Source organism: Pseudochaenichthys georgianus, unplaced genomic scaffold (genome assembly GCF_902827115.2).
Source record: "Pseudochaenichthys georgianus unplaced genomic scaffold, fPseGeo1.2 scaffold_1858_arrow_ctg1, whole genome shotgun sequence".
Classification (NCBI taxonomy): Eukaryota; Metazoa; Chordata; class Actinopteri; order Perciformes; family Channichthyidae; genus Pseudochaenichthys; species Pseudochaenichthys georgianus.
Window position 1 is genome coordinate 5,001 of NW_027262608.1, and position 14,134 is coordinate 19,134.

General features: G+C 42.5%; 1 long non-coding RNA gene across 1 annotated transcript; it reads left to right on the forward strand.

Annotated features, from left to right (window-relative positions):
* The first annotated feature begins 144 nt into the window (after positions 1–144).
* Positions 145–1,678, forward strand: LOC117441632 (uncharacterized). The gene is made up of 3 exons (XR_004551402.1): positions 145–215; positions 725–867; positions 1,605–1,678. It is a non-coding gene; the product is annotated as an uncharacterized lncRNA (long non-coding RNA).
* The last annotated feature ends 12,456 nt before the right edge of the window (positions 1,679–14,134 follow it).

The following is a 14,134-nucleotide window of genomic DNA, read 5'->3' on the forward strand; positions in this document are numbered from 1 at the left end:
ATTTACTTTGATGATTGTACAAATATTTTCATTTTATTTTGTATTGCCCACTTAATTTAACTTCTTAGGTTTATATACATTATTAAAATACTTTTATCTATTTGTATTTGTACTTACTAACCTTGATATACATTTTTTATTCTCAGGGGAGGTGGAGGATCCAGACTACGACGACTGCATGTCCTGTGAGGAGGGCTGCAACAAGTGTGTCCTCTGTAAGTCCTAATAAAGTGTTCCCGATATGAATTAGACCGAGCTCTCTTCTCCCTGAGCGGCCAACCATGTTCCCCGGTTTCTCCTCAGAGGTTTTGTTTAAATGGAGAGTGTTGTTGTGTCTGCTTTCAACAGATAACCCCAAACATTGCCTGTCCTGCACTGAGGGCTTTTACAAGTAAGGCTGTGTGCCTCTCTGCCTTTCACTGCACTGGAGAACACTAGAATGAAAACCCCTTTTTTTTGGTGTGTGTGTGTGTGTGTGTGTGTGTGTGTGTGTGTGTGTGTGTGTGTGGTGTGTGTGTGTGTGTGTGTGTGTGTGTGTGTGTGTGTGTGTGTGTGTGTGTGTGTGTGTGTGTGTGTGTGTGTGTGTGTGTGTGTGTGTGTGTGTGTGTGTGTGTGTGTGTGTGTGTGTGTGTGTGTGTGTGTGTGTGTGTGTGTGTGTGTGTGTGTGTGTGTGTGTGTGTGAGGTGGAAGAAACGCAGGTACAGACAGATTTTTTTGTTATCAGTTTTCAGGATGGCTGCTACAAAAACTGCCCGGCGAAGACGTACAGCGTGGACGCGGAGATGAGCTGCGTGCCGTGTGAGGAGAACTGTGTGAGCTGTGACGAACACGAGTGCTACTGGTGTGAGACCGACCTCTTCTTATCAGGTACAAATACACAGCCGTGACAACAAAACGATAAATGAAAAGCTTTGTTTGAAAATGTCAAAATGTTAGTGATGGAAAAAATACTTCACTTCAGTAAGAGTATTATCACCGTACTAGATTACAATTAAAAGTCCTGAGTTTAAGTAAAAGTGTTATCCGTAAAGTGTACTTAAAGTATTAGAGTAAGATTATCAAAACATGTTTGTGAGTGCTAGATTTCACGGCAGAGGGTACATTTTGAGATTAAAAGTAAAAAAAAGTCTAAATTCCAAGAAAAACGTTAAATATATTTGAATTCTGACTTTCCACTTTTTCTCTGTATTTTGAGATTAAAGTCAAAATTCACCAGAAAAATGCAGAAATTTAAAGAAAAAGTCAGAATTCTGAAAGGAAAGTCTAATATATTTTTATTCTGAATTCTTACTTTTTCTCACTCTTTCTAAGAAATCTGACTTTTGAGAGAAAATCTAGATTTCTGAGAAAAACGTATTTTTTTTTATCGGAAGAAAAAGTCGGAATTCCAAAAATGTTCCCTTTTTCGCACATTTCTAACCTTTTTATTCAGAACTTTTCGCATTTTTTTTTTTTTAAAAGTCAGAATTCCTAATTAAAGAATCAGAATTCTGATAAAAAAGTTTTGAAAAAGTAAAAAAAAAAAGTCAGAATTCTTAAAGTCGAAGTTTAAACCAATCAGATAAATGTTGTGGAATTTATTCCTCATCACCTTCTTCTCCCAGAGGGTATTTGTGTCCCCGAGTGTCCCGATGGTTCCTACGGAGACGAGGACACCAATGACTGTGAGGAGTGCGACCCGGCCTGCGCTTCTTGTGTCGGCCCGGAGGAAAACGACTGTCTGTCCTGTGCAGACGGGAAGCTTCTGGAAGACGGAGAGTGTGTGTCCGACCACGAGCTCTGCCCCGTTAAGACCTTCCGTAGCGGTGAGACTCACACCGACGTCTTCCTCTTAAGAATCTAAAACATTTTCAAGCATAAACAATAAGATATGATAAGATAGGAAATTGTTGTGCCAGATTGCCTCTTATTTAACTAATAATAACTATTCATCTTGAGAGCCGTCTTGATAGTGTTGCCTGTAACGTATAATGATGACGAACCAGTGGTGGAATGTCAATATGTACATTTACTGCACTTAAACATATAGGTACTTGTACTTTACTATTACATTACTTTCATGTCATGTATATGTAATGTACAGATTAACCGTATTTAGTAAGAATACGGAGGTTTAGTTGAATACTCGATTCTGATTGGTCAATTCAGAACATGTGACACGTTGTTAATCCAGTAGTACAGGCCGCTGTCAAGGACTGTAATGACTAACGGTACGTCCACACAGCAGCTTTAGACGAATCTTCCAACGCTTCTCTGCCCGTTGACTTTGAATGGGGGTGACGGCACTTTGCCTCGCTTTTCGCCGAACTGCATTGTGGGGGAGCGAAGCGAAGATTTCCAGGATTCAAAAGTTGAGCAATGTTCAACTTTTGAAGCTGAGCTGGAAGCGTCAGCCAATCAAACACGTTTATGCAAATCTGACAGTAGAAGCGCTAGCCAATCAAACCGCGTGTAAGCAGGGAGAGCCAGACCGCAGTTAATTTCCTCATATTCCAAACGAGAAGTTAAGGTAGCAAATCACCCGGTTCTTTACGACCAGAACTATTACCGGGATACAAACCGGAGGAACCAGGCATGGAGGGAGGTGGCAGAGACAGGGGGGTTTTCGCCTGTTTGGGGAGTTTATATATTTATATATTGCTCGCATAAAATCCCCGGGGTTTTTTGCTTTGTATGTCGGGGGCGGGACATTCATCTGATTGGTTGTTGGTCGCAAAAAATCCCCAAGCTGTCAGACACGCCCAGCTCCAAGATTTTCAAGATTTTTGAAAAGCTGCTGTGTGGACGTACCGTAAGGAGGATTGAGAAAGAAAAAGGAAAAGAGGTTAAAATAAATAAAAAATCTTAATAATGAAATGTTTCGACACAAATCATAATATGGGAACCGCTGCTCTAATCCAACCGTCTGCTCTAATGAGGCAGGGATTTGGGTTCTTTCACCGGGGCACAAAGTACATCTTGGAGGGTAATTGGTCTGTGTGCCGCCATCCCTGAACCCCGCGCCATCTTAAGTCCTCAAACAGACACACGTTCTGAGAATAATTAATTGTATTTTCTGAACATCTAGTTCCCCCGTAGAATTAGTGGGACAGACCTTTAAACAACACGCGGTAATTAGCGAGGCAGGACATCTTAATTATAGGAACTCGAGTAACTCTGAGGAGAGTGCAGAGGTTAATAGAGAGGTTATTTTAAACTTTTAATCCCAGCAACAGCAAAGCCTCAAACCTCCAGGTTAGAAATATCACAGGGTGCAACAAGGTCAAGGGTTTGTCTGTTACTACGAGTAGAGATGTCCCGATCCGATCACGTGATCGGGGATCGGAGCCGATCACGTGATTTTCAAAAAATCGGGGATCGGGATTTCTAAAAAAAATTTTTTTATAAAATATATATTTTTTAATTTAATGTTACAAAACAAAAATGACCATGTTCACGTCTTAAAGTCATCCTGAGGACTTAGTTTTGGTTTAAAATTACACAACATCATGTATGTGTTGCTTTATTTGGGCTTGTTTTCAGACCTGGATGCTTATTCCTCTCAAAGCTGGCAACAGAGTGGGCGCAGTGTCTATAGCAGCAGTAAGCTAACGAGAGGCGAAATTGAAAGCGAAGGCAGTGTAACAGCCAGATGCAATGTTTGCAAGGCAGAGGTTCCACGTGGTGGAAAGAACAGAGCTACGTTCAACACGACCAATCTAATACGCCACCTGAGAAACAAACAACAACAACACGACGAGTACACAGCGGCCACTCGGGTAACGGCACGGACACAACCGACACTTTCAGAGACTTTTAAAAGGAAAGAGAAACGGCCCCAGAACAGTGAAAAGATAGCTGAGTTCATCGCTTTGGATGACCAGCCGTTATCTGTTACCTTTTTTTTCTCTTAATGCATTGCATAAAGATCAGATCGGGAAAAATCGGTATCGGCAGATTGTCAAAATCAAATGATCGGAATCGGATCGGGAGCAAAAAAAGGTGATCGGGACATCCCTCACTACGAGTTCTCATCTTAGTGTCTTCTTCTGTTGGAAGACGATAGAGCGGTGCCGTGACGAGTCCTAAAGCCCAGAAGTGAGTCAGCATTGACCACGACCGGTTCCCCCGTCTCAGAGCCAACGGGATCTCTCCGTAGGAATGTGGAAAATAGCTGGAAGTAAGGTCTGTTGAGACGCATCGAAGAGACGGATCACGTTTTGTTCTACGACATTAAATCCATTCCTGAAGAGTTGACGTGTCTGAAAAACGATGGTTGTTACCAAGTGGCTGAATCGGACTACAGAAGTTGTCGAGGCCGTTGTACGTCATTACATATATAATAATATAATATGGATCTTAAGTTGGCGTGACGTTGAAGTCGTAGTTCCTTTAAGCCCCTGTCACACTGTCCCGAAGTTGACACCCGATAGACACACGAATATGGAATTGTGAATTTCGCACGAAGATGGCCCCGAACCCCACACGAAGACATTTACATTACATTTAAGACGTACAACTACAACGAAAGTAACGCAAACAGTTATGTTACAGTACTGATATCTTCAGACTTTGTTCTTTACTTTCTCCGTCTTTATATTTAGAAGATATTACGTTTTCTCCGTCATGTTGTTTCCATAGCAACAACAACTTCCTGTCAACTCGCCTTCAAAATAATATATTATATCCTTTTTAGTTTCACAGTAACACACATTTTCGTGTTGAATTCGTGTGTCCATTTTGCCCTTCGTAAGGCCATCGTGAGGGCATCTTGTTATCATCGGTGCCATCGGGCATTCGCCCCGATCAGAGTGAGGGCGAATGCACCGATGATAACACGAAGATGACACGACTTGACAAGATGCCCTCACGAGTGCCTTACGAAGTTGCCGCTCACGAAGTTGCTGCCGGAGCCTGAGAAACTCCACCGGCGGTCATACGGTGGCTTAGATGCCCTCACGAATGGCCCGATGTTGCTACGATCACAGCCGAATTTGAACATTTCCTTTATCGTGTGTCCATCGGGTGTCAATTTCGGGACAGTGTGACGGGGGCTGTATAGCATAACGTTAGCATTTAGCTTCTGGCGATTAGATTTATGATTAGAAAATGATAAAAGTAGGGTAGACGTGTGGAGATTATCCGGCTGAACAAAACAGGTTCCTTTTCCACAGATCGTATTTTTTACAATATTCCAAAATCCTATGGAGAAATCCCGTTGCTTTTTTGACGAGGGAACCAGCAGCTTCCTTCCGGGTAAACACGCCATCCCTGCACCGCTCTGTTAGCATCGAGACTGAAAGCAGAGCAACCGCTCAACTTCGTCTGTAATATGCATCTTCTAGAAGCCATTGTTTTCCTGCCCTTATTCAAATCAAATCAAATGCCTCAGAGGGCTGTTTCAAGATTCAAGGCTTTTATTGTCATGTATCTACAATGCAGTTATGACAGGCTCCTCCAACAGTGCAACACAATAACACAGATAAAATAGTGCAAGTAAATACAAATATAATATAGTATAAATAGTGCAGAATAGTCTATATACAAGTAATTGGAATATTGATATATATAAGTTGCCAACAGAAGAATGTTGTGGATGTTCTTTGAGAAGTTCAGGTGTCTAACAGTCTTACGGCCTGAGGGATGAAACTGGTCCTTAACAAAAACAAAATACAAACGTCATAGCATAACAATTATAAAAAACATTATACAACAACATAAGTATTGCCATGTGATAAAAGTGACAGAAGTGAAATTAGTTGACAAGAAAGACAGATGCGAATATTAGTCGCTAATAAGACGGATTTCCTCGATCTGAGTGCAATGGCTGTCAGGAAGTGTCTTCATCGTGATCTCTGTGATGTTTCCTCTCCAGAGGACGGAGCGTGTGAGGTCTGCCACCCCTCCTGTGAGTCCTGTTCCGGAGAGGAGAAGACCCGCTGTACCACATGTGCAAAAGGTAGATTATAATAACATGTTGTTAGAAAAATATCCCTCGCCCCCGGCGTGAGCTTCAACCTCAGGATCCGTGTGTCTGTGATCCTCTCCTGAATGGAAGGAGTCATCAGATACAGAGCATCAGCTAGTTCCTGAGCAGTGTCCTTCACATGCTGACATCCAAGAGAGGGGCCGTTTCTCAATGTCGAGTACACATGCTGCAGAGCCACTATTTCAAGTATACTACGAGTGGCGCAGAATGCTGTGCGCCACTCGATGAAGTAGTATACTTGAAATAGTGGCTCTGCAGCAGGTGTACTCAACATTGAGAAACGGACAGGGAGTTACACAGTCAAAAGATGGAGGAATACCGGTTCTTCTAGGTAATCGTAAATCGTGTCATGTTCAAAACACTGACTTTTTTTCTCAAAATATCAAAACATTGACTTTTTTTCTCAAAATATCAAAACATTGACTTTTTTTCTCAAAATATCAAAACACAGACTTTTTCTCAAAATATCAAAACACAGACTTTTTCTCAAAATATCAAAACACAGACTTTTTCTCAAAATATCAAAACACTGACTTTTTTTCTCAAAATATCAAAATGCTGACTTTTTCCAAAAATTCTGAATTTTTCTCGAATTTTTATTTTTTTTACTTTTTCTGAAAATTCTTTATTTTTTTTTTACTTTTTCTGGAAATTCTTTATTTTTCTCAAAATGTAAACATTTTAACTTTCTCTCAAGATCTCAAAATGATGACTTTTTCTCAAAATTATGTATTTTTTCTCAAATACAATTTTTGTCTTCTTCTCAAAATCATAATTTTTAAACTTTTTCTCTAAATTCTCACTTTTTTTCTCAAAATTACGCCTTTTTTCTCAACATCTCAAACAGAGTCCTTCACATACTGATATCCAAGAGAGGGAGTCACACAGTCACAAGATGGAGGAATAGAAAGCAGTATCAATGTTTACTTCAGATTAGCTCCACGTCAGAAATGAGCATGCTTGATGTCTCTCTCCATAGAGGCTGAGTCATCATGTTAATCACATAGCTATCATCTGCCTCAAACAGTCCTGATGCTCTTCCAGGTCATCTCACATCCTGTCATGTTCACAGCTGCAGTTGGGATAGCTTTGTGAGCATGCTACTCTCATGTTGGAGGAGGACATTCAGGATTTCCCCAATATGTCCATGTTTGCTCCACAGCCGGTGCAGTTATTTAGCGTTTCACTGATGGTGTTTACTCCTCTTCCTCCTCTTCCTCAGGGCGCTTTCTGACCGCTCAGCAAACATGTGTGTCCAAGTGTCCGGGGGGTTTCTTTTCCAATCGCGTGAGCGGAGTGTGTGAGGCGTGCCCCCCCGGCTGTGTGCAGTGTGAAGACGCTCTGATCTGCAGACGCTGTCAGAGCAGCCGCTTCCTGCAGGACGGAGGCTGCGAGAGGCGGTGTGTCAGGTCAGAGCACTCTTCCTCATGTCTCCTCTACATCAACATGTGTCCCCTCTTCTCCATGTCTCTTCTACATCAACATGTGTCCTCTCTTCTCCATGTCTCTTCTACATCAACATGTGTCCCCTCTTCTTCATGTCTCTTCTACATCAACATGTGTCCCCTCTTCTTCATGTCTCTTCTACATCAACATGTGTCCCCTCTTCTTCATGTCTCTTCTACATCAACATGTGTCCCCTCTTCTCCATGTCTCTTCTACATCAACATGTTTCCCCTCTTCTCCATGTCTCTTCTACATCAACATGTGTCCCCTCTTCTTCATGTATGTTCTACATCAACATGTGTCCCCTCTTCTCCATGTCTCTTCTACATCAACATGTGTCCCCTCTTCTCCATGTCTCTTCTACATCAACATGTGTCCCCTCTTCTCCATGTCTCTTCCACATCAACATGTGTCCCCTCTTCTTCATGTCTCTTCTACATCAACATGTGTCCCCTCTTCTCCATGTCTCTTCCACATCAACATGTGTCCCCTCTTCTTCATGTCTCTTCTACATCAACATGTGTCCCCTCTTCTTCACGTCTCTTCTACATCAGCATGTGTCCCCTCTTCTTCATGTCTCTTCTACATCAACATGTGTCCCCTCTTCTTCATGTCTCTTCTACATCAACACGTGTCCCCTCTTCTCCATGTCTCTTCTACATCAGCATGTGTCCCCTCTTCTTCATGTCTCTTCTACATCAGCATGTGTCCCCTCTTCTTCATGTCTCTTCTACATCAACATGTGTCCCCTCTTCTCCATGTCTCTTCTACATCAACATGTGTCCCCTCTTCTCCATGTCTCTTCTACATCAACATGTGTCCCCTCTTCTCCATGTCTCTTCGACATCAACATCTGTCCCCTCTTCTCCATGTCTCTTCTACATCAACATGTGTCCCCTCTTCTTCATGTCTCTTCTACATCAACATGTGTCCCCTCTTCTTCATGTCTCTTCTACATCAACATGTGTCCCCTCTTCTCCATGTCTCTTCTACATCAACATGTGTCCCCTCTTCTCCATGTCTCTTCTACATCAACATGTGTCCCCTCTTCTCCATGTCTCTTCTACATCAACATGTGTCCCCTCTTCTCCATGTCTCTTCTACATCAACATGTGTCCCCTCTTCTCCATGTCTCTTCTACATCAACATGTGTCCCCTCTTCTCCATGTCTCTTCGACATCAACATCTGTCCCCTCTTCTCCATGTCTCTTCTACATCAACATGTGTCCCCTCTTCTTCATGTCTCTTCTACATCAACATGTGTCCCCTCTTCTTCATGTCTCTTCTACATCAACATGTGTCCCCTCTTCTCCATGTCTCTTCTACATCAACATGTGTCCTCTCTTCTCCATGTCTCTTCTACATCAACATGTGTCCCCTCTTCTCCATGTCTCTTCGACATCAACATCTGTCCCCTCTTCTCCATGTCTCTTCTACATCAACATGTGTCCCCTCTTCTTCATGTCTCTTCTACATCAACATGTGTCCCCTCTTCTTCATGTCTCTTCTTCATCAACATGTGTCCCCTCTTCTTCATGTCTCTTCTACATCAACATGTGTCCCCTCTTCTTCATGTCTCTTCTTCATCAACATGTGTCCCCTCTTCTTCATGTCTCTTCTACATCAACATGTGTCCCCTCTGTGGAAAGAGACTCTGAAAGTTTCAGGAACAAAGATTCTCTCTCTTTTTGATCCATTTCTATAAAAACCTGTCTGAAAATGAGCTGATCAGATTTTGGTCACTTGATGATGTCATAACGATGTGTTGTCTTGGTAACCATTAGCCAATCAGCAACCAAGGTAAGGTACAATATATATAATATGTGTAGTTGTTCAGGAGCTGCACCCGCAATCCACATTTGGTCCAAAATCACAGTCAGTTCAATATTTGGTAACAGAAGGCAATATATGTAAAAGTATCTGAAGGAAGTGGAGCTGCTCTGGCTTAAAAACTGTATAAATCCTTGTTGGGTAAAACTTTTCGATGAATTTCAAAGATGATATCTCCCTCTTTTATCACTTATGGCGGATTCTAGCCTTTACAGACCATTTACATGCACACAAACCTATATAACACACTACAGGAAATGGAAAATGGACCTCTTTAATTTCAATAACCTACATTATTATGACCCAATAATGATGTAATGCAATGTAATATTGTGAAAGCGTTAAGTCCCATCCATCCATCCATCTTCTCCGCTTACGTGGTCGGGTCTCGGGGGTAGCAGTTCCAGCAGAGAGCCCCAAACTTCCCTTTCCCCTCATCAACCAGCTCTGACTGGGGGGTCCCAAGTAGGGATGGGAACGATTAATCGAATATTCGAAATGATTCAGGTATTCAAATAATTATTCATGTATTCGAATATGAGTTATGAATATTTTTATTAATTTTTTTTATTAATTTTTTTTTTTGGGAGTGATGCCTAAGTTGATTACATATTATCAAATTGAATAATTCAATGTATTTATATACGACTATGCCATAGCTAAATGTGTTAGTTGACGTCTAAAGGTGTGTTTTGCTCCGCTCACCGGCCCCTCACAGCGGGCAGAGCTGCAGGTGCTGATCTCTCTCTCGTGTCCGGTTATACTTCACTCGCGTTTATGTCCAAATCCATCAGATCTAGCTAGTTCTAGCCAATGATACGGCTGCTGCCCCTCCCTACACGCAGATCACGCAGACTCAAACCTCATCTTAGGCCCAAATGTGGCGCAAATGAGCTCCGCAGCCGTTGCGAGGTTCTGGCGCTAACAGTTGAGCGTGCTCCCCCGCCCCCTGTCAACACTCGCGACACATGAGTGGCCAGCCTAAACAACAATAAGCGCTGCTTGGCAACCGTGTGTGGCGGCAAAGTGCAGAGACATTTTGACTGGAGAGATTTAGTTTTGCCGGTATTCAACATTTTACCAGTCATAGTCCGGAAATTATTTACACTCTAAGAAGAGTCCTACACAACAGACATGGCGTCAAAAAGGAGTAATGTGTGGAAATACTTCGACCAGGTTAGTGAGTGCGGTGTAGAGGTCAAACTATGCCAAATTAAACTTATAACATGCTATACCTTGCTATACCCGCAACCTCCGTTCCAGCTGAGAGGGTCTTCTCTACAGCTGGCCTGATTGTGAATCGCCTCCACACATGAAAGCTGTAGGCCTATAGCTGTCAACCTGTGATCACCAGTTCAATACATTTGACAAATTCGACTTGGTTTCTACACTTATTTGATAATGTATGTATTTCTACAAAATTCTTGAAAAAAAATTGGGTAAAAAAAAAATGTAAAAAAAAAATTTGGAAGTTTTTTTTTTACCCATTTTTTTTTTTTTTTTTATAGGATATGTACATTTCGGTTAACCGGTTAACCGTTTTTTGGGGGGTCGAATATTCGAATATACATTTGCTTTCAAATTCCCATCCCTAGTCCCAAGGCGCTCCCAGGCCAGCGATCCCTCCAGCTGGTCCTAGGTCTACCCCTCGGTCTCTTCCCAGCTGGACGTGCCTGGAACACTTCCCTAGGGAGGCGCCCAGGTGGCATCCTAACTAGGTGCCCGAACCACCTCAACTGGCTCCTTTCGACGCGAAGGAGGAGCGGCTCAGCTCCGAGTCCCTCCCGGATGACCGAACTTCTCAGCTTATCCCTAAGGGAGACGCCAGCCACCCTGCGGAGAAAACCCATCTCGGCCGCTTGTATCCGCGATCTCGTTCTTTGGGTCGTGACCCACCCTTCATGACCGTAGGTGAGGGTAGGAACGAAAATGGCCCGGTAGACGGAGAGCTTTGCCTTCTGGCTCAGCTCCCTTTTCGTCACAGCGGTGCCGTTACGGCTGCTGCCTTCCGGGTCGTCTTTATTGTGTTAACCATTTTGTTTACCTCTGCTATTTAAAATAAACCATTTATAATTATACCAATTCCAACTGGTGTGTGTTGCATAGTGCTGGGGGGAAACGATTATTATAGACGCGTTGCTACAGCACTAGTGTTGCATGTCCGCATCCCTAGTGGGGACGTAACACACATGGGGGCTCGTCCGGGATGTGAATTACCTTGCTGGGGTTATAAGAGGTTTTTATAGCTGGAAACAGTTTGGTAAGGTTTGTGAGCAGTTCACCCGAGTATGGCAACCTTTGATTGAGAGTCTTTCTTAGTTTGGCCGTCCTATGAGCAGCTGGACCGGTGTCGTAAGGACGATTTGAAGGAGATAGCGCGGCACTTCAGTCTTGTGGTGAGTAGGCAAGTGTTAAAAAAAGAGTTGAAAGCCTTGGTAGTGGATGAGAAAAGGTAAAGCGACTGCGGTACCGCTCCGATTCTCCGGCCCATCTCACGCTCCATTGTTCCCTCGCTCGAGAACAAGACCCCGAGATACTTGAACTAGGGCTCCTCGATTAGGGCAAAAATCATAATGTCGATTATTTGAGTCAATAATTGTAATTGCGATTATTCATTGACTTTGAAAACATCCATTTATTGGAGAAGAAAATGTGAACAGTGTCTTTTTAACAGTTGATTACTGTGATTACAGTATAATTCAACTGAGCAGCCCTAACTTGAACTCCTTCACTTGGGGTAAGGACTCCTATCAATTAGAGTTGCCAGAAACTGACCATGATCAAAATCGATTATTCGGCAGACCTGGCGAATAATAATCGATTATTCGACCCCCGGTTGAAACTAAACCAGAAAAAAATAAAACATTAAAAAAATAAATAAAAAAATATAAATAAAATCGATTTTAAAAAATAATATTCGATTATGGAGACTGTAGCGAATATTCGAATAATCGCTGGCATCCCTAGTAAGGACTCCTATCAATATACACATTAATAATTGACATGCTTTTTATTTATAGATTGCTCCATCTCTCGCTGGAAATGAATAATTCTTAGTTTAAATATACTGTGGGGATTTAAACTTGGCAAAATCATATCCTTTGAACATCAGGCCAGATGTTTATGGCACAATCTCATCTGAAGAGCCAAAGTAAAATGTCAAGGGACGTATTTTCTTCGTGCCATGATTTCAAGTGAGTTCCCGACTCCGTGTTTCTCGGAAATGAAGACCCTTTGAGTTTGAAAGACTTTACTTTTATCTATCTTTTACTTACAAGCAGCTTTTATAAGCCACACTTAAGTACTACAAGATTATCCGGATGACTTAGTAGCTGTCCTCTTTAGTCTGAAGCAAAAGCAGAATGCCACCCTGTTGTTTACCCCAGCAGCACACACACTCGTGCATATTTAATTCTGTTCTCGTGATAAATATAATATGTAGTCCATCTTGAGAGCAACGCGGAACAGAAGCCGTTTATTAACAGATTGAATGCAACATTTTACACATGTTAAGGGTCTCAAGCTCAATGTCATCGTGGGCCACATTAGCCTTATGGCTGCACTCAAAGGGCCGGTTGGAACTTTCAATCTCAACCTTTATTTATTTACATTGCACGTTTAAAACAACCGCCGTTGACCAAAGTGCTGCACGGGGAACACAGAGTAAAATAATAAAACAATAATTAAAAACATATAAAAACACATACAAATATTAAAATGTTGTGTTGTACATATATAAATATATCATATATATATATAATAATGTATTATCGTTGCTTCTGCATTGGATTATTATCGGATGGATAATAACTTCACAATTAACTACGTCTGAAAGCAGAAGTCTTGCAAGTCTCTTCAGGGAGCATGTCACAAAATGAGATGCATTGTGGGACATGTAGTTTATGGGCAGCGTGCTTCTGTAACCGTATAATAAACATATGTTCTTTCGGAGCTCTTGTGGGGCCACAGAAAATGAAGTCGAGGGCCGGATTTGGCCCCCGGGCCTCGAGTTTGACACCCCTGTGTTAAGGTCTTTTAATAGGACATTTTCAAAGTAATGCATGTGTTTAGGACCTGACATGTAAGTGCATTTTGCAGCCAGCAGTAAGACATTTAAAGGGAGATGCGTTTCTGAACTGCACATTGGACGGAGAGGGGTTTACTCCCATGAGAAGTGGAGACAGGCAGCAGCTAAATGTTCTCACAGATCGAACTTTGAGAACCAAAAAGGTGTTAACCACACCGATGAGCAGTGTAGCATAAACAAGGACAAGTAAACCACTCGTTTAGGGATTTTAATACAACTTTTAATACATTCTGGGGTCTTTAAATAGGACTTTTGAGAAGTGTGTGTGTGTGTGTGTGTGTGTGTGTGTGTGTGTGTGTGTGTGTGTGTGTGTGTGTGTGTGTGTGTGTGTGTGTGTGTGTGTGTGTGTGTGTGTGTGTGTGTGTGTGTGTGTGTGTGTGTGTGTGTGTGTGTGTGTGTGTGTGTGTGTGTGTGTGTGTGTGTGTGTGTGTGTGTGTGTGTGTGTGTGAACATCCCCACCATCAAACCTCTAAACCCTGCAGTCCTTTTACACTTCCCACACAAGACACACAGACGAGACTACACATTTGAACAGAGTAAAAGGCATCAGAGTATAAGACTATGTGTTTTAAATGATTGTGTGTGTGTGTGTGTGTGTGTGTGTGTGTGTGTGTGTGTGTCTCTCAGGGGTTACCCAGCCGGCGGTGTGTGTCGCAGCTGTGTGTCGGGGTGTGTGTCCTGTGTGAAGAATGCCACACACTGCCTGAGCTGCGAGGAGCCTCTGCTGCTGCACAGGCATCAGTGTGTGAGGGCGTGTCCTGCAGAGCACACCGCGCGGGACAGGGAGTGCACACACTGCCCCC